This window comes from Lutra lutra, chromosome 13 (genome assembly GCF_902655055.1).
Source record: "Lutra lutra chromosome 13, mLutLut1.2, whole genome shotgun sequence".
NCBI classification, from domain to species: domain Eukaryota; kingdom Metazoa; phylum Chordata; class Mammalia; order Carnivora; family Mustelidae; genus Lutra; species Lutra lutra.
The window spans coordinates 56,605,055-56,628,514 of NC_062290.1; the positions used below are offsets into that span (position 1 = coordinate 56,605,055).

The 23,460-nt window shown below is 40.5% G+C and overlaps 1 long non-coding RNA gene across 1 annotated transcript in view; it reads right to left on the reverse strand.

Annotated features, from left to right (window-relative positions):
* Positions 1–3,774: 3,774 nt before the first annotated feature.
* The window catches only part of LOC125083632 (uncharacterized), a 117,009-nt gene continuing 97,323 nt past the window's right edge, over positions 3,775–23,460 (reverse strand). Inside the window, exon 3 of the long non-coding RNA XR_007122326.1 lies at positions 3,775–3,876. This is a non-coding gene — a long non-coding RNA (uncharacterized LOC125083632). The remainder of the gene's footprint in view (positions 3,877–23,460) is intronic.

Below are 23,460 nucleotides of genomic sequence, written 5' to 3' on the forward strand. Positions count from 1 at the left end.
ACACTCATCTGAAGGTATCCAATTGCCTCACTGAGGAACAGAAATTCAGGGGACATTAATTAAGTGACAAAGCTCAGATTTGGATGTAATTTTATCAAATTCCAAACTCTGTGTTATTTCCACTTTACTGTTTTTCCCACATTACAGATTTTCATGGTCTGGCATGCATTAATGAAAAGGTCCCTGTCCTAGAAGTCAAGAGATTTAGGTTCAAGCTTGGACACTGCCATTCCCATTCTTCCCGTTTCAAATGTCTTAATGAGAAATAATATGGAAGCCTTGCTAGTTGTCAGCTGGGAGCTGACCTGTTACAGCTAGCCTGTGGTATTCTCCTGTCTAATGTAAACAATGTCACAGAGCACCAAGTTCAGCAGAGGTCACCCTGGGAATATGACAGGGTGAGAAAAACACAAGATCCTTTTGTAATCATGTCCGATCCTAGACAAAAATAAGAACAATATGCAAACCACAGAAATGTCCAGACATCCCCCTCTCCCAGCTATCACGAATGCCAGATGTATAAATCAGGACAGCTGTTATCACCACTCTGTACCCCTGCACCCGAGGTATAAACTATTGACCTCCATAAAGAATAGCTCCCACCCCTTGATAGTAAGCACCTACAGGAAACTCCTGCCTCCTTGACCCCTTCGTCCAGTCACATAACCAAAAACCAAACCCTACCACAAATCTTCCTACACCTTCTTAACTTATGTTCACATTCGCCCATGGGGTCCCCTTATTGCACCAAGTAATAAACACAACTTCTTGTGACTTCATGTGTCCCTGACAGTTATTTGACGGCTCAGCATCAACAATAATACATCACATATTTCCCTGGAATTTTACATGTTTCTCATTTGCAAAAAGGGGAAACTGGACTGACAGCATCAGTCTCATACTCCAAGAGCCCTTCCAGTGCTGTAGTCTAAAAGTTTATTATTTCTGTCCCTTTCTTCTGGTTTTGTATGATACTCATACAAATTATTTTTATTTCTACTTTCTAGATTATTTCTACTTTCTACAAAAGAAGATTTCTACTTTCTACAAAAGAAAATTTATAATAATTAGCACAAGCACTGAGCTAGAAGACAATTCTCCAGTGGTCTCAGAATGAGGATGAGTGGAGGAAGCTGTTAAATAATCCATACAACTTTCAGTGGGGAAGTACCAGGTTCACACTGTAAATAATCCTGTAATCACACATGCCTTCTTTATCATCTTTTCCTGCCCCTCAGGTTTTAACCATTTTATAGAAATCGAAGCCTGGAAGTACATTTTTTTGGCATGACAGTTTAGAAATTAAGTGTGGTTAAAAGAACTGAGTGAGGGGGCACCTGGGTGGCTCAGTGGGTTAAAGCCTCTGCCTTCGGCTCAGGTCATGATCCCAGCATCCTGGGATTGAGTCCCGCATCGGGCTCTCTGCTCAGCGGGGAGCCTGCTTCCTCCTCTCTCTGCCTACTTGCGATCTCTGTCAAATAAATAAATTAAAAAAAAAAAAAAGAACTGAGTGAGTAAGATTCATTTATGTAGCTGTAATGATGAAGTCAGTAAATCACACGCAATTTAATGATATTTCTGATACAGTATATGTAAGTTATGCATCATAATAATCATGTGGTTTAGAAACCTTTTTCTACCTTTGGTTGAGATCTGGCTGAATGAATCTGTCAAATGACAATGTAAAACAATTTAGTAACAAGTCTGAGGTCCTTTATGCAAGGGAACAGAATCCAAGGACTGGGGGAGTCCAGGGCCTCAGCCGCAGCGAAGCCCTCTTCCCGTGGGATTTGGGGCAAGAGAGAGTTTTGTTGAGCATCAGAAGCAGCAACACAGAAACAGGGCATGACTGCCTAGGAGGCCAGGGATTTCCCTAAAAGGCTAGCAGGGCCTGTTTCTAGGGCGACGGGAGCTAGCTAAAGCTGAGCGGGAGGGCTGGGGTCAGTGTGTGTTAGGTCTCCTGGACAGGTGTTTCCTTTCCAATTAGTGCAGGTTGATCTCGGCTTAGTGTTGTGATGTGGGCCTGGCCCCCAGGGCAGCCTCCACACAAATTAACCTTATCAGATCATTTGGATTTAATAAATTTTGATGACTCTCTCTGTCACTGGGAGAAACTGGTTTAGACTTCACCAGAGAAAAGTATGAGAAGAAATGGTATTAGTGGGAAGGTCCATGGAGAATAATCAGAGGGAAACTGACTGTCAGACTAAAGAAGAACGTGAACAAGGAGAAAGGAGCAACATCGTCAAAAGAAAATACTCAGCAAAGAAGACAACCTGTAGAGAAGCAGATCTTACTAATGATAAAGGGCTATGAATTAGATGGCCTTTCTGAATTGGAGAAGCAATGTGCTTTGAAAAATTGCTAGAGCAGCCACAAGTACATCTTGGTAAGCGGCAATGATGGCATAACTAAAGACTTTCCGCAAAGTGTGTATTTCCTCATGTCAAAGAATATTTTTTTTATTTTTTTTTTAATTTATTTGTCAGAGAGAGAGGGAGAGAGAGCGAGCACAGGCAGACGGAATGGCAGGCAGAGGCAGAGGGAGAAGCAGGCTCCCCGCCGAGCAAGGAGCCCGATGCGGGACTCGATCCCAGGACGCTGGGATCATGACCTGAGCCGAAGGCAGCTGCCTAACCAACTGAGCCACCCAGGCATCCCTCAAAGAATATTTTAAATGTAAGATTCAATTATTCTGCCAAATGCACTTACTACTGATGGTTTGAAGGGTGACTTCCTTTAATTTATTAAAAAGGTGCATTTTATGGGCAACTGGGAGGGCAGTTTAATCAGACTTGGATGATAATCCCAGAGCTACCCACTCCTATACAGAGCACTTCCTCTCCCTTGCCCTCAATAAAACAAGTCTTGAGTAGCCTAACTGCCACCCAACACCTACCTCAAGGATTATTCAGGAAGAAGTCTTTTACGGAAACCACCTGGGACCACCTAAGAGACTACCAACAGGACGTATCTCACCATGGAGATTTTCTAATTTCTGTAACTTTATCAATTTAGAGTTCTAGAAATCCTATATATTAGCCTAACTCCCTAAACAGGAACTTGTTAATCCACAGTCACTATTACACCTTCAGTGTTTACTTCTGAACATTTGAAAGTACATAAGTATGAGAATTAGCACCTCTGACATTAGAGTTTTCAAGGCGCTCCACCTGTTGTGATCACCAAAAACACAAAAACAAACCCAAAACTCTGGTAGCTGGAGCAGTAACTGTTTTTCCTGTTTAAGAGATGAGGAAATTGTGACTCAGAGAGGTTCATTAAGTGCCGAGATGTCTCAACAAGGAGGCTGGACTAGAACTGGCCTGACACTGTGTTCTTGGCTCACGTGCTCTCTGTGCCCACCTGATGCCCACCAGTAGACCAAGGTGAATACAGTGCAAAGATTCTTGGCCTCCTGATCATTCCAGAGTTTCTTTTTCCTATGATATTCATTTGATGTTTCTTAAAATAATCGAAAATGTTATGTATTTCAGATCCAAGTTTAAAGCCTAGACACTTCCAAGTTACTGTTTTTTTGGAACGGTCAACAGACTCGATTTGAGGATTGTGGTGATGTAACTAGCAAGTCCAGACCCACATATTAGATGTAACACTTGGCACACTTCTGCATATGCATTTCCCCAATGAGGACAGCTGAAGAACCATGGGAATTCCTATTGATACTAAGTCAGTATTAGCTGTATAACAAAAATTTCAAAATTGTAATGACTTAAAACAACAAACATTCATTTGCTTTCTTACAGACCTGAGAGTAGCATGGGGGAGCCCTGCTTCAGGACACAGGTCAGGTTCAGGTCAGCTCCACTCATCTTCCATTTTCCTTGGACCAACAGCTACCTGGGATCTGTTCTTCTAGAAACAATGACAGCATGTAAGAGACAGAAGCAGAAGCACAGAATGTCTTTGAAGGCCTCTTTGCAGAACTGGACACTGTCACAAACCAATGGGATGGGGAAGGACACCCATACCCCTTGGTCATATGTTCTGCAAAGTCTCATGACAAAAGCTCTGGATGAGTATTGGTAATTCAGGCAGGGAGTGAAGAAATGGGGACATTAATCCAATCTACCACACTACTTTATGTTTTACTTTGTAAAACAAGTTTGTAGAAATGATGTAGATGAGTATCAGGGCCAAAAAAGAAGTGGGCCCTTGGGACCATAGACATACTGACTTGAGTCCTGAGGCTACTTCTACTTCGGAAAAGTGAGAATCAATTTTTAAGCCTGCAGAACTCACTAGTGGCTGGGTATCGTACATACTATGATTGTGTCGTTTCCTCAATTAGAGTTACTTTGTACTAAAATCTCTACTGTAATCTTAAGAAAAATTATACAGCACAAATAATGGTGAATTTCTAGCAAAACTGATTTGGAGGCACATCTAATGAAACTTAACATTCATATTAAAACAAAATCGTCTATGAAGTCTGAGCCTATGTGCAAACTGCTCTGCTGTCTATTCTAAAACAAAGGGCACACTCAGCACTGGGGGCTCGATATTCATATCCATCAACTCATTTGCTTCTCGGAACAAATCACCACATCATCTACTCCCACAGAGCCATCACCTAGGAACAGACCGGCCCCCATATCCACACACATATGCAAGGGAATTCAAACAAAAAACTGAAAGAAGGAGAGTCCTTGAATCCTCACTTCTTCCAATTAAATTGAAAAATTTCTGCTGCTTAAAAAATAAATCACTACAAGAATCTAAAAATTGATAACTGATTTTTTAATTTCTAAATAATGAAGTGCAGGAACTTGATGTCTTGTATACTTCAGGATATTGATGCAAAAAATCATCCTTCCACACTGGGTACCAGAACTACTATAAATAGACACGATGAGCCCACATTCTCTTAATTCCTATGATCCATGCCCATGTGTCTTGTATTAATCCTGCCTCTGGGAAGAAAACTTCTGTTACACCAACATCATTGAGATATCATGCTGCCACATACAGCAAGAGTTATTCCTACAGCCATAGCCCTGGTACAGACCTCAATATCTACAGTCTGCATTAATGTAGTAGTTTCCCTCCTTCTTTTCCTCCTTCTCCACCTCCTCTTCCTTCTCCAACCCCTCCTCCTCCTGCTCCACCTCCTCTTCTCCTCCTCCTCTGCGTCAGTCCTCCCACTGCCAGCTACTGCTGGGCCAATGGGTCCATGAGAGGCTTTGCAGAAATGCTCACCCTTTGGCGGTAGTTGGGGGGGGGGAACCACAGTGTAACCTGCGCTGCATCATAGTTTCCCCAGTAGCACAGTGACTCCAGGGCACTGGGCTGTGGTAAAAGAGCCTGTACAGCTTTCTTACCCACATCCACTTCTTGTTCCTAAATTACGAGGTGCTTTCAGAAACCTCAGTTCCAGACATTACCACTGATAATGGCTATGGGTGAAGCACTTAATCCAGAATTGGATCTGCACACAAGGGCAAAATATTCAAAAAGCCAAAAATAATCCCCCAAGTTTTCACAAGCAGCTCATGCAAGGCACATATGGGAGGCAGATTAGAGGACAGCAGGTAAGTGCTTCCGAATCCAGTGACTTGGGTTCAAGCTCTGGCCCTGCCACCTTCTCCCTGTGTGCTACTTGGGGAGTTGCTAGAGCTCTTGGTCCCCTGTTTGGTCATCTACAAAATGAGGTATTGTTAGTTTGTATATGAGATCTTTCATCAGATTTAAGAGAGATCTTTCCCAAAAAGTGCTTTTAAGCACTTTTTTGTGCTTAAAATGCATGCCATTGCATGGCACATAAATGCCGACAAATGCTTATTACTATGTTGTTGCTATTGTGTGCAAATCACCCACAGACCAATATTGATTAAATTCTCTTGTCTTTTCCTTCCAGAAGCAGACACATTGGGTTCAGAGTGGGTAAAAACAGTGCCTGGAACGCAGATCACTGCCCACCATACAGCAGGTGGTCAGCAAATGATTGTGTAACAGGGACTCCTTCCTTCCGACGCAGTCATTTCTCAATTCCCCATACCCAAGAAGAGGGAGAGAGATGTTAACAATCCAAAATGTTTCGGTAATCTAAAAATAATGCATATTTGGCTTATAGAAGAGTATTTCAAACAGTTTATTAGAAGAATAGGTCCAATGTTCACAGAACTCGAGTCAGAGTGATTCTTTCACTCAACCAACAAATATAAACAAGGACTATGCCCTAGACCAGGCACTGTGTTGACTGTGTCTTCAATACAGGAGGAAAGAAGACCACTAATCTCTGCCCTTACAGAGCTTAAATTCTGCTGGTGGCAAGTAGACCACTTCATGGCTTTTGTGGGTCCTAGGCACTTTTGTGCACCTCTTCCTCCATAAAAACAGATTAAAATTACATTTTATGGCTATGTTCACATAAAGATGGATTATTAACATTATATATCAAAGCATTTCTTTGACCTCAAAATCCATTTTTTGTCTTTTGATTTGAAAAGAACTTAAAACATTGTTGTGGATCTCTAAGAGTATTTTTGGCCCTATGTACTACACCTGATGGAGAAGGGAGTGACATGGAAAAGTGAACATGGGAATAAACCATTCCAAGTGGGTTTGGGGTTGGTTTTGTTTGTTTGTCTGTTTGTTTTTGCTGAACAATTTGAAAGTAAGTTGCAGACACTATGACATTTGACTTCAAAATACTTCAGCAGATATCGTCTACATAAGGACATTTTCCTATGTATCCACATCAATCTCATACCTCAGAAAATTAACATTAATTCATGAAACTACAGTCTTTTAGCCTATATTATAGTTTCTCAGTTCCACATCATAAAATTTTGTGTTTTATGTTGATACTTCCTTCTATCTTCAACCAAAATTATATAACCAAATTAATCCATTCACATTATTTGCCACATTTACCTTTGGATGACATTTGTGTCAAAATTTACTCTCTCTCAATTATCATATGGTTTCACTTATTTGTGGAGCATAACAAATAGCATGGAGGACAAGGGGAGATGGAGAGGGGAGTTGAGGGAAATTGGAAGGGGAGGTGAACCATGAGAGACTATGGACTCTGAAAAACGATCTGGGAATTTTGAAGGGGTCGGGGGTGGGAGGTTGGGGGCACCAGGTGGTGGGTATTGTGAAGGGCACAGATTGCATGGAGCACTGGGTGTGGTGCAAAAATAATGAATACTGTTATGCTGAAAAAAAAATTAAAAAATTAAACTATGAAAAAAAAAATTTACTCTCTCATTTTTAATGCTTAAAATGTTTCTTGGGGGTCCTGGGTGGCTCAGTGGGTTAAGCCTCTGCCTTCGGCTCAGGTCATGATCCCAGGGTCCTGGAATTGAGCTCCTCATCAGGCTCTCTGTTTGGCGGGGAGCCTCCTTCCCCCCCCACCCCGCGTTCTGCTCTGCCTACTTGTGTTTCAAATAAATAAATAAGACATATTTTAAAATAAAAATTAAAAAAATAAAATGTTTCTTTTGCTGAACTGCTAGTGATGCTTTAATGAGACATAAAGTTCTCTATCCTATGTTCTTTCACTGTCATCCTTTGGTAATTTTTTTCTTTCTCCCAAAAAATCCTTAACCCATACTTGTCTTCCAGAGTGTTTTCATTCATCCAGATGCCTAGGCTGAAATATGAGAAAAGAGAGCTGTCATATTCCATTTGTTGGATGTCATTTTATAAAGCGCGTAAGATAGTCGCAGAAGTTAGCAGGCAGATCTAATCATACATCTTATCTCTACCACACTGTCTTATCTACAGTGTATCCTTCAAAATAGGACATAAACTCAGAGCAAAACATCCATATAATGTGTGATGATCTCACAACCTGGCGAAGGCAAGTTAGGGGAATAGCTAAAGTTATCAGGAAAGAGACACAGGCTTAAAATATCAATCCTTACACATCTACTTCACCCTTCTAAGCCACAGTTCCAGCTGAAAATAGAGCTGGTAAAAATACTGCTATGTGATTAGATGAGATAATCAGTATAAAGCACCCAACATATAAACTCTACACAATGTCTCCCTCTCCCTTCCCTAAAGCTTCCTTAGTGTTCCACCAAGAGACCATCCTTAAAGTCTAATCCCCTCAAGGATAATTCCCACAAAGAGAGCTATGCCTCCCCTAAAACCTTCATTCCTTCCACAAAGAGACCAGCCTTGGAGTCTCACTGACAAGTAACAAAATACAGGTAACAAGAAATAATTATAGAGACAGATATTTGTTTTATTTGAAATACGTGAAACAAAACACTCAACATTTTCAGTAATGAAAAACATTTACTCAAGATTCCATTTGCTAAAGCAATGATACTTCAATCATCCAGAACAATGAAGAAGGAGAGTTACAGTATATAAATAAATGTCTTATCCTGACTAGTTCCATCTAATGTATATAATACAGCAACATCTAAAAATATACGCTTCTGCTTCTGAGATGATGGAGTAGACATACTTTCCCCTAGTCCTCCTGCCATGTACAATGAAAAACTCTGGATATTATATATACACAACAAACTCAAGAAGACTCCAAAAGGTAAAGAGAAGAAAGACCAATTAGGGACAACAGAATTTGAGGGAGAACATGGTGGTGAGCTCCCTGGGTTTTCTTTTTGCCTTCAATATCCCAAACTGAAGAAGCTGGCAAACCAGAAACATCCCAAGTATAGTGAAATTTTTGCTAATTAAAAAATAAGTAAGCCTGGTCTCTCAGCCAAAGGAACAGATCAGGAGCAAGACTAAGGCTTTCAGATAATAACCACTCCATCACAGCCAAACACCAGGGGGAAGAAAATCGATGGCCCATCCCCAGTCACAGAAGCAAAGACTAGGTGGAGAGTTCACAATTCCACCCTTGGGAGCTGCAACAAGGGACCACAACACCCCACCAGGGGAGTGTTACAGAAGGCCAAGCAGGGAGCTGGGACTTTCACCCCTGCCGCCAACTAATGAGGCCAATGTCTCCACCATCATCCTTAACCGTGAATTTCAACATCTGAAACTCAATCACAGTAACCTACCATATTAACAGACTACAGAAGGAAAAAAAAAAAAAAACACTTACTCATATCAGTGATGGAGAAAAAAAGTGATAAAATTCAATACCCATTAACGATGTTTAAAAAGAAAGAAAAAACTTTCAGGAAAGTAGGAACAGTGGGGTAGCTCCTCAACTTGATAAAGAGCATCTTCAAGAAAATCTGCAGCTAACATTATCCTTCACAGTGAATGACAGAATGTTTTCCTCCTAAGATTGAGAACACATCAAGGACATCTGCTCTTACCACTCTTAACATTGTGCTGGAAGTTCTAGCCAGTGCACCAAGGCAAGAAAAAGAAGTAAAAGGCATGCAGATCAGAAATAAATAAATAAAAGTGTTTACAGATGACAGGATTGTCTGCATAGGACATGTAAAGGAATCCATGAGGAATTAAAAAAAAGCACAGACAAGTAAATGAGTTCAGCAAGGTTACAAAATATAAGAAAAACATACAAAAATCAAGTATATTTCTATTTACTGGCAGTGAGTATGTAAACACCAAAATTAAAAATTCAATATCATCACCAATTGCTCAAAAAATGAAATACCTATAAATCTCACAAACACATGATATAGATGTTAAAAATTATATAACACTAATGAAAGAAAGATTTAAATAAATGAAGAGAGGGGCAACCAGCTGACTCAGTCTGTGGAGCATGCAATTCCTGATCTTGGAATTGTGGGTTCAAGCCCCACATTAGGTGTAGAGATAACTTTAAAATAAAAATCTTAGATAGACAGACAGACTGTATTCATGGATTGGAAAACTAAGCATAGCAAAGATGTCCACTCTCCACAAACCAACATTATAATAGTTGTAATATAAAAGTTATAATTCCTACCAAATTTGTATCAAAATCTCAGCAATATCTTTTAGAGACATAGACAAAATTATTCTAAAAATTTACATAGAAAGGCAAAGGAACTAGAAGACTAACACAATTTTGAAAAAGAAAAAGTGTGAAGAATCTGTTTACAGCATTTCAAGACTTATTATTTAGCTCCGGTAATGAAGACTGTGATATTACCAGAGGAATAAACATACAGACCAATCAAACAAAACAGAGAATCCAGAAACAGATTCATATAAATATGCCCAACTGATTTTTGACAAAGACATGACAGCAACTCAATGGACTAAAGACTGATTTAAAAAAAAAAAAAAAAAAAAAAGACTGATTTTTCAATAAATGGTGCTCAAGCAATAAACATTGATCAGCAAAAACAAGAAAAAGAAACATACAAAAATCAACTCAAAATGGATCACAGACTTAGATACAAACTATAAAACTTATAAAATATTCAGAAAAAAAAAAAAAGAGGAGAAAATCTTTGGAAGGTAGGTCTAGGCAACAAGTGCTCAGACGTGACTCCGAAAATACAATCCATAAAAGGAAACTTGATAAATTGGGTTTCACCAACATTAAAAAACTTTGGTTCCATGAAAGACCCTATGAAGAGAATGAAAAGACAAGTGACAAACTGGGAGGAAATATTTGCAAACATCATATCTGACAAAGGACAAATATATTATGAACTCTCCAATTTCAACAGGAAAATAGTCCAATTTAGAAAATGGACAAAAGACGTAAACAGACATTTCACCATAGAAGACACACAGATGGCAGATCAGCACATGAAAAGATGTTCCTTTATCATTAGCCATTAGGGAGCTGAAACTAAAACCATGATGAATTTTCACTACTATTATCTATCATAATAGCGAAAATGAAAAAAATAGTGACAATATTAAATATAAGTGAGGAAGTAGGGAAGCTGAATCACTCCAGCATTGCTGGTGTGCACGTAAAATTGTAGAGCCTCTCTGCAAAAAGTTTGGCAGTTATTTAAAAAACTAAACTTTCAAATGCAGCAGCGACAGCACTCTTCTCCCGGGGAAATGAAGACTAATGCTCACACCCACAAAACAGGTACATGAATGCTGACCGCAGCTTTGTTTGTACCAGCAAGTACTGGAAACAACCCAGATGTTCTTTAAGGGGGTGAATGGTTAAACAAACTGGCTCCTCCAGATCATGGAATACTATACAAAAAAAAAAAAAAAAGAAAGAAAGAAAAGGAAGCAACTATTGATAAATACAACAAACTGAATGAATCACAGAGAACTGTGTTGAGCTGGGGAGGGGGAGAACCCCCCAAACATGGCATACTGTGTGATTCCATTTATGTAAGAGTCTCAAAGGGCCAAAATCATAGAAATGGAGAACAGCTTAGTGGTTGCTGGAAGTTAGGAAGGAGCTGCTGTGGAAGGGAAATAGGTATGGCTAAAAGGGGGCAATGTGGGGGATTACTTGTGATAATCATGGAAATGTTCTGTATCTTGACTGTATTCAATGTCCATAGCCTGGTTAAGATACTGTCCTATAGTTTTGGGGGAAGGGTTTACAAGCTCTCTCTATATTACATCTTACGAATGCATGGCAATCTACAACTATCTCGAACTAAGAAGTTTCAATCCACATGCACACTACATGCATAATTTGCCAAGAAGCCATGCCTTTCTATACTGATAACTCAGATGCTCATTAAGACTGTGACCCTGAGCAGGGGCTCAGGACTTCGCACCCAGGCTGCGATGCCAAAATTCATAGATGACAAAACATTGCTTTAAACTAATGCTACTAGAAATACAGTGAGTCTTGATTATCTGTAAAGCTCATTAAAAAGTACTTGTCAGCTTATCTGACTATGTGGGTAGCTGTTCTGATTTGATGCCATGCTTTGCTATGAGCTCCTGAACCAAATCAATTTCTCAATAGTTTATTCCTGCATCAGCTACCATCCTAGCCCCAACCAATGTCTGTCAACCAGAGCTGAACATGAGAATTACCTGAAGAGTAACTGATTCAGTCAGTTAGGGCTGGAATTCCAGCCTCATTCAGAAGCTCACCAGGAGATCCACATGCAACCAGAGTTGAGAACCATGGGTCCAAAACATCAGCAAAAACCCACCTTCACATTGGAAAGAAAAGGACCGATACAGATTTTTTAAAATTACAGCCAATATTCATTGCTGAGAAGAGAATAAAATAATTTCCCAACCTCTGAAGGGCAATTTGACATCTCTTTGGAAAAATTCCCTTCCGGGGAGACACCAATGACCTGGAGTGAGCCAGAGGGAGGACTCAGAGATCGTTCTAGAGGCCTCCCCAGTCTCAGGGAGGAATTAAGTTAGAAGCCTGACCCTTGGGCAGCAGGTTTGGAATTAGGAATGGGCCTCTTTAAGGGAAAGACTGAGAGATGAGCATTCTGGTCGGCTTCGTCTACACTAGCCATAGTGAGTCCTGTCCTCCTGAGCCCATTAAGAACTGTTTCTTTGTTAGTTATACTCTTGCGGTCTCAAGGATACCAAGCCCCACTGGCTTTCTGAGTTGGGTATTTGGGGGACTCACTCTCAGGTGGAAGTCTTAAAAGTTGGGATGTTGGGTCCAACCTCTTCACTCTTAGTGAGTAGTTTCCCTATTGTATATCACAGTGCTAGGGGTGGGGTTTACAGTGAAAGTATATCTCAGCCTTTCCTACTCTTTTCAGCATGGTGTTTTTGGGTTTTGGGGTTTTTGTTTTTTGTTTTTTGTTTTTACCCCATTTATACTTATTGCTTAGTTATTTTCTGGATTTCTTCTAGAAGAAATTGCTCCATGTATAGCCACTGATTCAGTGTGCCAGTTGGGGGAGGTGAGCTCAGGAGCTTCCCGTGTTGCTATCCTGGATTAGACGTCTCCTCTTTTCATTTCTTAAAATTAGTAGTGTGGATCTCAGCCTAAAGAGAGGTGGTCTTTAGCCAGCTCTCAGAATCTTTCTTTATTAATTCTTAGAGCTGAATGTGAATCTATAATTATCTCAAAAATTTTTCAATTAAAAAAATGCATGGCTAATAAAAGTTCATTCATCAAAATTGATCACCCTAACAGAATCATATACACCAACTATATGATGAAATGTATGCTACAGCTCTTACCTAGTTCACGCCACCTAAACTTATTCTGCAGTGTATTTTATATTTGGGCCATTCATTTATGTGAAACTTTATTTATTTCTCCAGCTATTAATTTCTGGTGCTTCTCCTTCCGAGTCTGACTAGGGTTTTGTTGTTGTTGTCTATTGCCAGTGTCTATTGCATCTCTGTTACTATCATTTCATCACAAAAGAATTTAAAAATTTGCAATAAAAGATTTCCCAACAAGGAAAAAAGTGACTATAGCTTATTAGAAATAGACATGAAAATTCTTGCCCAGGATATACAGTCATTCATTTTAACAGTGCCAAGCACTAGCCGAGGAACTGAAGATACAGTAGTAAATTAAAGCCCCTGCCTTCATGGAGGTCACAGTCAAACAGGTTAGAAAGATAAAGAGATAGATCAGGATGTAATATAATACTATGTAATACTACTAAATACCATAAAGCATACTGCATCCGAGTAATTACTGATAGAGAATGATGACAACACTAATACAGATTGGGTGGTGGTCCTATACAGCTAGTCGGAAGCCATGATATAAGAGCAGAGATCTGTATATTACATCGGAGACAACATAAGCACCAAGACAAAACCAATGCTGGCTCTTCTGAGACCCATGCTTATTCTTGATTCCCAGAAGAATTAATAGAGATATGGGAGCACAGCCAAACTTCTTTATCTTTCAATCCAAAGGCTATGGCATTTGGTTACAAAATGAAAAGGCACCAAACACTTAATACCCTATTCTTTCATTCTCCTTTCTTTTGATATTTTTTAAAACCTTGTCTAGTTCTAAAAGAAAAAAAAAAAAACACCATTTTAATGAACACTGCAATTAAGAGATTCAGCCCTTGGAAACGAACACCCCTTGCGCTTCTATGATGTTGACCTTTTCCTGATTTGAGGTCAATGAAGTTACGGTGTTTGTCTCTCCCAGGGAAAATCCCTGCATGTAAAATCATTTGACTCACTCTGACTTCCCCAAATCCTCCTCAGAAGCTCAATCTGGAGATCAGAGCCGGCTACTCCTTTTCAATTAACTCTCTTTCAGACTTGATCACTGTCCTTGTCTTCATTTATGTCAAATAGTGTTCCCTGTGGAGACAGGCAGCTGGTTATTCTGAGCTCACTCAGATAACCCTTATTAAAATAACCACTTCCCTTGCGCAAATCCATCTATCACCTTCACCTTGACAGGCCCCTGTCAGCCTCGTGCCTGGTGCCATTTCTGGATAGGTCCCCACCCCCACCCACCTGGAAACACTGCACCAGTAGCTTCAGGATGCTGTTTGCAAGGTGCAAACTGCATGGGGAGATTCTGAGCCATTTGCTTCTTTGAAGGTTTAATTCCATTCAAGAAATGTTAATTGAACAAATATTATAGCTTCTGGAAAAATAGGAATGAGATCTTAGAATCCTAAGTTAAGTGAGAATAAAGGCTTTGCCTCAAAGGTTTCCTTGGAGACAATAGGGAATGCCTTAGGTCTGTTTATTATCTAGTCCAATAAATGCCAGATGGATATTTTTGTGAGACAATACCATAGCAAGCGACATGGGGGAGGGAGATAAGAGTTTATGAGACCTAACAAACTCCGGGTTTGGCATGGACATCTATGTAGGAAGATAGGAATTTATACTTTCTGTTCAATATTTAAGATTCTGAGAAACAAACTGAGGGTTTTGGAGGGGAGGGGGGCTGGGGAGTTGGGTGAGTCTGGTGGTGGGTATTATGGAGGGCACGTATTGCATGGAGCACTGGGTGTGGTACATAAACAATGAATGCTGGAACACTGAAAAGAAATAAAATTAAATGAAATGAAAAAAAAATCATCTAAAATGAAAGAAAAGAAGCCAGTCACAGCAGCTCCAGAAACCTTCCTCAGCCATTCCTATCCCCTTCTTCCTTGACGGGATACTCCCTAAGCTTCTGCTAGAATGTGTATAAACCATTCTTGACTTCAGAAGTGACCTGTCTTGGCCTCTAAATTCAAAGTCATACTAGGATTGAAGAGTGAGTGGGGCCAAGCAAAAAGCTCCCTGATGTAATTTGTGTGAAGATTACTCCTGAGAGCTCTGTTGGTTTCTATAAATGTGAAGCCTGACTAGATGTGGCAAGATAGTGGGCCTGTCATGGGCAAGAAGGAGCTAGTGAGCCAGGCAAAATGACAGTTTCTTATTTTCCTTTTGTTACTCATAGAAATAAATGGGGACTCTTCTCATATATGTAGACTTCGACAGCATAATGAGTCCTAAGGGTGGATGGGTAGATCCCATGGTATAGACTCATGCACCTTTGCAAAGTCCCTGTAGGGCCCAGCCCTGGGGTTGTTGGGTCCCCCAGTAATGGGTCCGTGATTAAAGGAGCAAGACTGATACAAAGCGAAGGTCAAGCAAAGCTTTATTTCACGCCAAGCATCGAGAATCAAACCGAACGTCAAACAGACTGGTCGGGGCCGCCTCTTACACAGAGGGTGACCCCTCTCTTCTTTACAGACTAGCTTTTAAGGGCAAAGGCCATGTGGTTGGGCCTGGCCACACATAGGTGACCAATGAGATTGTAACACAGAGAAAGCTGCACAGTCTTGCTAGGTCACACATAAGTGACCAATTGAATTACAATTCACCCCATAGTAACTATTTGAACTAGCCTATCACCTTGGTCAGAATTGGCACTCAAAGGGCACCCAAAGGGCGGAGCCTATACTCCTTGGTAGCTAGGGAGACAGTATGCGTGCTTTACTGATTGGATGTCTCCACCTGACTGCACCCACTCTTGTATTTGGGCTTTGTTACCTGGGAATAGTTTCCCGGACTTACTTTTAAGAAAGTTCCCTGGGGGGGGCAGGGTCCATTTAAGTTTTACTGCATAAACAACAAAATGGCTGTTCAACCGGGGTGGGGCCGTTCTGGCTGAATAGGCCCTTACAGGGTCACATACAGCTTCACCCCCTAAGCAGACAGAGAATTAAAATCAAGGACTATGAGTAAGAGACAAATAATAAGAAGTGTTAAAGAAAAGGGGGGGGGACGAAAACAAAAGCAAAAAAAAAGGGGGCGGTACTGTGCTACCAGATGATTCTCTGATTCTCTAAGAGCTTATAAACTATAACCCTGAGAGACAGCATCCTCCCAGGGAATTCTGGATAAGGAAGGTTGCTGCTAGAGCTGTCACTACTGCTACCATGACTATAATCACCAGCCAGCATGTTGGGGGAATTTAAGACTTAGGAAGAGCTGCAGATTCCCTGATGTAAGAAGGGAAATATCTACAAGTTTGGATTTAATAAGGGGGTCACGCCAACTGCTACAACCTTGCCCTGCTGGGGAATGTCGCCCTACAGAATCCTACTTCGGGAACTTGGAAAGACTATGAAATGTGGTTACCAAGTCAGTAGAAATTCCAGCATTTGCTCATTTCCTAATGAGCAAAGGTTCCTTCCCAAGCAACTGCGACTAAAGAGTCTGTAGACAGAGCTCCCAGGCTGTGGTAGCAGTGGTGTCTGCTTGATTTTCTCCAATCCATCATCCATAACCTCACCTCCTTGTAATCGCTCTGTTGCTTAAATGTACTTTTGTCATCTTGCTTTGATAATCACTCAGTGGTTTCCACTGCAATAAACAGCAAGTTCAACATCTTCAATGTGGCTTATGAAGCCTAAATAATTTCTCTTTCCAGCTTCCTCTCTCATCATTGTCAATATTGACAGGAGGTATCCTGTACATGAGTGGCACATTTTTCCATGAATGAGCTGTGTTTTCTCACCTCGGATTATTCCTTCTGCCTGGTCCCCCCACCCTTTCACTAAATTAACTCTTTTCCATTCTTCAGATTGCAATTTAGATTTTACCTTCTCTGGAACACCTTCCCTAGCCCTTAAATTACACTGCAAATCTCTCCAATGTGCTCCCACAGAATCTCATCCTTATTCCATAAATGGTACTTACCACACTGTGTTATTGTTACTAGTTATCCATACTCCCTCACCAATCTGTAAATTTCTTATGGGAAGATAGGCACCTTGTTTATCTTGACATTCACTGAGCAAAATAGGATCTCTTGAATGAAGGAACGTATGAAAACAGCATTGTCACCAAGAGGCAGGAGATCTGCACTCAAGTCAAAACCTCACTATTTAACTTTGATTGTAAGCAAACCATAAATTTCCCGGAGAGAATACAGAAGTAGAAATGTGACCCTGTCTGCGTAAACCAGGTGGTTGGATGGGACAATGCCTTTACGGTCCTGTCAACAATACAATCAATAGCTTTATATGCAAGATTGCAATGTACACTGGGTTGTTCTAAAATACATCCAAGACAAGAATCCCTAGGTCCTCAGAAGAGGAAATATGAACAGTTTCTATAAATGTACAGATTCAAAAACAAAAAACAAAAAACTCTCTGTTCTATCACAGGAAGGAGGGAATTAACTGAAAGGTCCAGTACAAAAACATGAATACTTGGCCAGATTATGCCCTAGCTCAGCTCTCTAAAATTCAAGTGTCATTAAAAGCTAGCCTTAACCCAAAACCAGACAAGGATCCCAACAAAAAAGAGAACTACAGACCAATATCCTTGATGAACACAGATGCGAAAATTCTCGCCAAAATACTAGCCAATAGGATTCAACAGTACATTAAAAGGATTATTCACCACGACCAAGTGGGATTTATTCCAGGGCTGCAAGGCTGGTTCAACATCCGCAAATCAATCAATGTGATACAACACATTAATAAAAGAAAGAACAAGAACCATATGATACTCTCCATAGATGCTGAAAAAGCATTTGACAAAGTACAGCATCCCTTCCTGATCAAAACTCTTCAAAGTGTAGGGATAGACGGCACATACCTCAATATTATCAAAGCCATTTATGAAAAACCCACCGCAAATATCATTCTCAATGGAGAAAAACTGAAAGCTTTTCCGCTAAGGTCAGGAACACGGCAGGGATGTCCGTTATCACCACTGCTATTCAACATAGTACTAGAAGTCCTAGCCTCAGCAATCAGACAACAAAAGGAAATTAAAGGCATCCGAATCAGCAAAGAAGAAGTCAAACTATCACTCTTCGCAGATGATATGATACTCTATGTGGAAAACCCAAAAGACTCCACTCCAAAACTGCTAGAACTTGTACAAGAATTCAGTAAAGTGTCAGGATATAAAATCAATGCACAGAAATCAGTTGCATTTCTCTACACCAACAACAAGACAGAAGAAAGAGAAATTAAGGAGTCCATCCCATTTACAATTGCACCCAAAACTATAAGATACCTAGGAATAAACCTAACCAAAGAGACTAAGAATCTATACTCAGAAAACTATAAAGTACTCATGAAAGAAATTGAGGAAGACACAAAGAAATGGAAAAATGTTCCATGCTCCTGGATTGGAAGAATAAATATTGTGAAAATGTCTATGCTACCTAAAGCAATCTACACATTTAATGCAATTCCTATCAAAGTACCATCCATTTTTTTCAAAGAAATGGAACAAATAATCCTAAAATTTATATGGAACCAGAAAAGACCTCGAATAGCCAAAGGAATATTGAAAAAGAAAGCCAAAGTTGGTGGCATCACAATTCCGGACTTCAAGCTCTATTACAAAGCTGTCATCATCAAGACAGCATGGTACTGGCACAAAAACAGACACATAGATCAATGGAACAGAATAGAGAGCCCAGAAATGGACCCTCAACTCTATGGTCAACTCATCTTCGACAAAGCAGGAAAGAATGTCCAATGGAACAAAGACAGCCTCTTCAATAAATGGTGTTGGGAAAATTGGACAGCCACATGCAGAAAAATGAAATTGGATCATTTCCTTACACCACACACGAAAATAGACTCAAAATGGATGAAGGATCTCAATGTGAGAAAGGAATCCATCAAAATCCTTGAGGAGAACACAGGCAGCAACCTCTTCGACGTCAGCCGCAGCAACATCTTCCTAGGAACATCACCAAAGGCAAGGGAAGCAAGGGCAAAAATGAACTTTTGGGATTTTATCAAGATCAAAAGCTTTTGCACAGCAAAGGAAACAGTTAAAAAAACCAAAAGACAACTGACAGAATGGGAGAAGATATTTGCAAATGACATATCAGATAAAGGGCTAGTGTCCAAAATCTATAAAGAACTTAGCAAACTCAACACCCAAAGAACAAAGAATCCAATCAAGAAATGGGCAGAGGACATGAACAGACATTTCTGCAAAGAAGACATCCAGATGGCCAACAGACACATGAAAAAGTGCTCCATATCACTCAGCATCAGGGAAATACAAATCAAAACCACCATGAGATATCACCTCACACCAGTCAGAATGGCTAAAATTAACAAGTCAGGAAATGACAGATGCTGGCGAGGATGCGGAGAAAGGGGAACCCTCCTACACTGTTGGTGGGAATGCAAGCTGGTGCAACCCCTCTGGAAAACAGCATGGAGGTTCCTCAAAATGTTGAAAATAGAACTACCCTATGACCCTGCAATTGCACTGCTGGGTATTTACCCTAAAGATACAAACATAGTGATCCGAAGGGGCACGTGCACCCGAATGTTTACAGCAGCAATGTCTACAATAGCCAAACTATGGAAAGAACCTAGATGTCCATCTACAGACGAATGGATAAAGAAGAGGTGGTATATATACACAATGGAATACTATGCAGCCATCAAAAGAAATGAAATCTTGCCATTTGCGACGACGTGGATGGAACTAGAGGGTATCATGCTTAGCGAAATAAGTCAATCGGAGAAAGACAACTATCATATGATCTCCCTGATATGAGGGAGAGGAGATGCAACATGGGGGGTCGAGGGGGTAGGAGAAGAGTAAATGAAACAAGATGGGATTGGGAGGGAGACAAACCATAAGTGACTCTTAATCTCACAAAACAAACTGAGGGTTGATGGGGGGAGGGGGTTGGGAGAGGGGGGTGGGGTTATGGATATCGGGGAGGGTATGTGCTATGGTGAGTGTTGTGAAGTGTGTAAACCTGGCGATTCGCAGACCTGTACCCCTGGGGATAAAAATATATGTTTATAAAGCTGTAAAAAAAAAAAAGAAAGAAAGGATGAATCCCCAAGTTTTGTAGCAACATGGACGGGACTGGAAGAGATTATGCTGAGTGAAATAAGTCAAGCAGAGAGAGTCAATTATCATATGGTTTCACTTATTTGTGGAGCATAACAAATAGCATGGAGGACAAGGGGAGATGGAGAGGAGAAGGGAGTTGAGGGAAATTGGAAGGGGAGGTGAACCATGAGAGACTATGGACTCTGAAAAACAATCTGAGAATTTTGAAGGGGTGGGGGGTGGGAGGTTGGGGGCACCAGGTGGTGGGTATTGTAGAGGGCACGGATTGCATGGAGCACTGGGTGTGGTGCAAAAATAATGAATACTGTTATGCTGAAAAAAAAATAAATAAATAAAAAATAAATAAATAAATAAATAAAAGCTAGCCTTAATTAGGCAGGACTCTAACCTATATTGATTGGAATTTATTTATTAATTTTTAGCATTGCTTCGAGTTTTCATTCTAGCTGTTAATTGGGCCCCTTTCCTTAAGTGAAAAATGTTCATATGTGCAGAATTTGAGCATTTCCCAGCACTGACTTCCACTTCGCCTCCATCATGTTCAGGCAAGGGCAGGATCCTCTCTGCTCTAGCAGAGCCCTGACTGTGTTCTAGCTGGCATGCAAATGCAGACTGTGATCCATCATGTTTTATTTAATAGAGTCACTGAGAGAAAGGAAAAAGGAAATTGTTGTGAATTAAATGTCCTTGTCGTTTCAGGCAAGGAGATAAAAGTTCTGATTGATTGCTGAGATGGCTGAAAATGGAAGTATTAACGCAAAACAATGATTTTGTTATGTTTCTATTCTCTGGAGTGTTGCAAATGGCAGAGAACATTTTATTCTGGAAACAGATTAAGAGAGACTTTCTCCCTTGCCAGAACACACATATTTGGTGAAATCAGGAAGCAGAAGGTGAAGAACCAGGGAACAGGGCCAGGGGATCTCCATCCCAATCCTGGCCCTGCTATGTTCCCTTGGAGGCCTTGGACAAATCTTTTACTGCCCTAACCTCAAATTCCTTAGCTTTGATGATCTGGCGAGATATGAGATCTAACATCTCTTCACTGCCTCTACTGCCATACAACTCTTTCTCCTTCTAAATCAATCCAACCAATAGGTCTGAAGTAGCTGTCCTCCCCTGGAGGATGCCACTGACCTGTGCTGCCCACTAGAACCTTAACTAGAATTATCAGCAGATTCCTCCAACTTCCGTCATTGCTTTCCAACAATATATAAAGAAGCAATTCTACTAAGACCCTGACTGTAACAAAAGAAAATATAAAGTGTTAAATGATCCCATTCAATGGACTAAACTTGACAATTTACCCAAGTTAAACTAAGCACAATGCCACACACAATGAACTACATCTAATAAGCAGAATGGTGTTGGTGTTAGCTTCTACCTCCCTCCTCACTTAAAAAATGGGGGAAATTCTTGGTTGAGCCAGATAATGAAAATATCTCTGTCATGATCTGGTCCAGATCCTGCTTTTTTTCCCTCCCCTTCCTGAAGCTGCAACTTTCCTGGATTCTATGAATCTCTGAGTTTATACTGTTCCATTTGCCATGCTTGTAGACAGAGGCATTGACCCTTTGATGCTTCCAGGCATTTAAAGTCCTCAGAGAAAATTCCCAGTACTTAGCTACAAATAAATGGTCAAGGTTCAGAGTTTAAGTTGAATGTCTTTATCTACTACACTTCTTTCTCTTCCTCAAAGACTACTTACTATTCATACAGGGGCATTGCTGAAGACTAACAGAGGTTTGATTTTCTCTTCTGCACAGCACCCAAGGTGGGTGCCTCAGAAATGGCTCCCAGTCATCTTCCTCTGTAGTTCCTGCTCTGAGGGGGGTGTGTGTGTGTGTGTGTGTCTGTGTGACAGACACAGAGACAGAGATCCAAAGAAAGAGACAGAGACCGAAATGTGGGGCGCCTGGGTGGCTCAGCGGGTTAAGCCTCTGCCTTCGGCTCAGGTCATGATCCCAGGGTCCTGGGATAGAGCCCCACATCGGGCTCTCTGCTCAGCAGGGAGCCTGCTTCCCCCTCCCTCTCTGCCTGCTGCTCTGCCTACTTGTGATCTCTGTCTGTCAAATAAATAAATAAACTCTTTAAAAAAAAGAGAGACCGAGAAGTAAGCACAGAGAAAGCTGTTAAGAAACAACTATCAGATTCTGTAGCTCAAAACAGAATATGTATGATCTCAGACCGTGTGACATTATCTACTGCATCAGAACTCAAATTCAATATGACCCCAAATTTTTAAATAGAAATTAGGTATTGGTCTTCAAATAAAACCAGACCCCTTTCAGAACTCACTCCAACAAAGACAGGAGCTTTTAAAGTGTTCGTGAAATGTTCTTTTAGTTTCCATGGGCTTAGGTTCTTTTTTGTTAAATATCTGATTCTTAAAACACTAGCACAGTTAGCAAAGATATTTCTGTCCAGATGACAAGATACACGGACTCGACTACAGCTTTTGCTCAGAACAATTACTTCATATTTATATGATGTAATATCCAAACTTAACACCAGGCCCCCAGCGAGCACTGGTTTTCTCCACTGCTTCGATGGTTTTACTTTATTCAAAAGTTGTTTCTGAAGTCGAGTACCGAATGATGAAATCTGGTGTTATGGGTGAAACTGATGAAGTCGGATCTTTCCACTTGGTGAAATGACTTTCAGATACTAAGCAATCCGATCATTCTCTCAGGCCACCAGGGCAGAGCTGCACACACGGTGTGACTAATTCCCTCGCAGAGTAAATTAACAAATGTAACTCAAATGAACTTAACTTCTTAGAATATACAGTTAATGAGCCTGAAACGTGTGAGATAAGTTTAGGCAAGTGAGCTCGGGCAGGCTCCAAAGCAACACACTGCATCCTGAACATGAGGGAATCTAGGTCATTTGTCAGGAGGAGAATCAGGAGCGAGAGAATCAACGATCAGTACACGCCCCCATCCTTGGAGGGAAGGCAGCTAAAAACGGTCAGGCCGAGTTTCAAAAGATAGCACAGCTAGATGCTTTATGGAAATGGGTGAAGCATTTCCAGATGTACTGAGTCTGGAGGATGCGTATGGGTTTACATTAGTAAATTTCTATTTGTTATCTAATTATAGTCTTCATGTGAGACTCTCTGCAGTTAGCCTTCAATACTCTCACCGTTTCATAATTCAGTCTGAAACGACATGGTTACGTCCTACTATTTTAAAAATATTTAAAAGGGGAAATAAAGATAAAAACATTTAATTCTGAAGAAAATGTAATCCTACTTAAATCTCTCAGAATAAACTTCTAAATCTTGGGCCAGTCTCTCAAGTCAGACTGCCAGCTGAAAGACAACTGACTTTCATGATC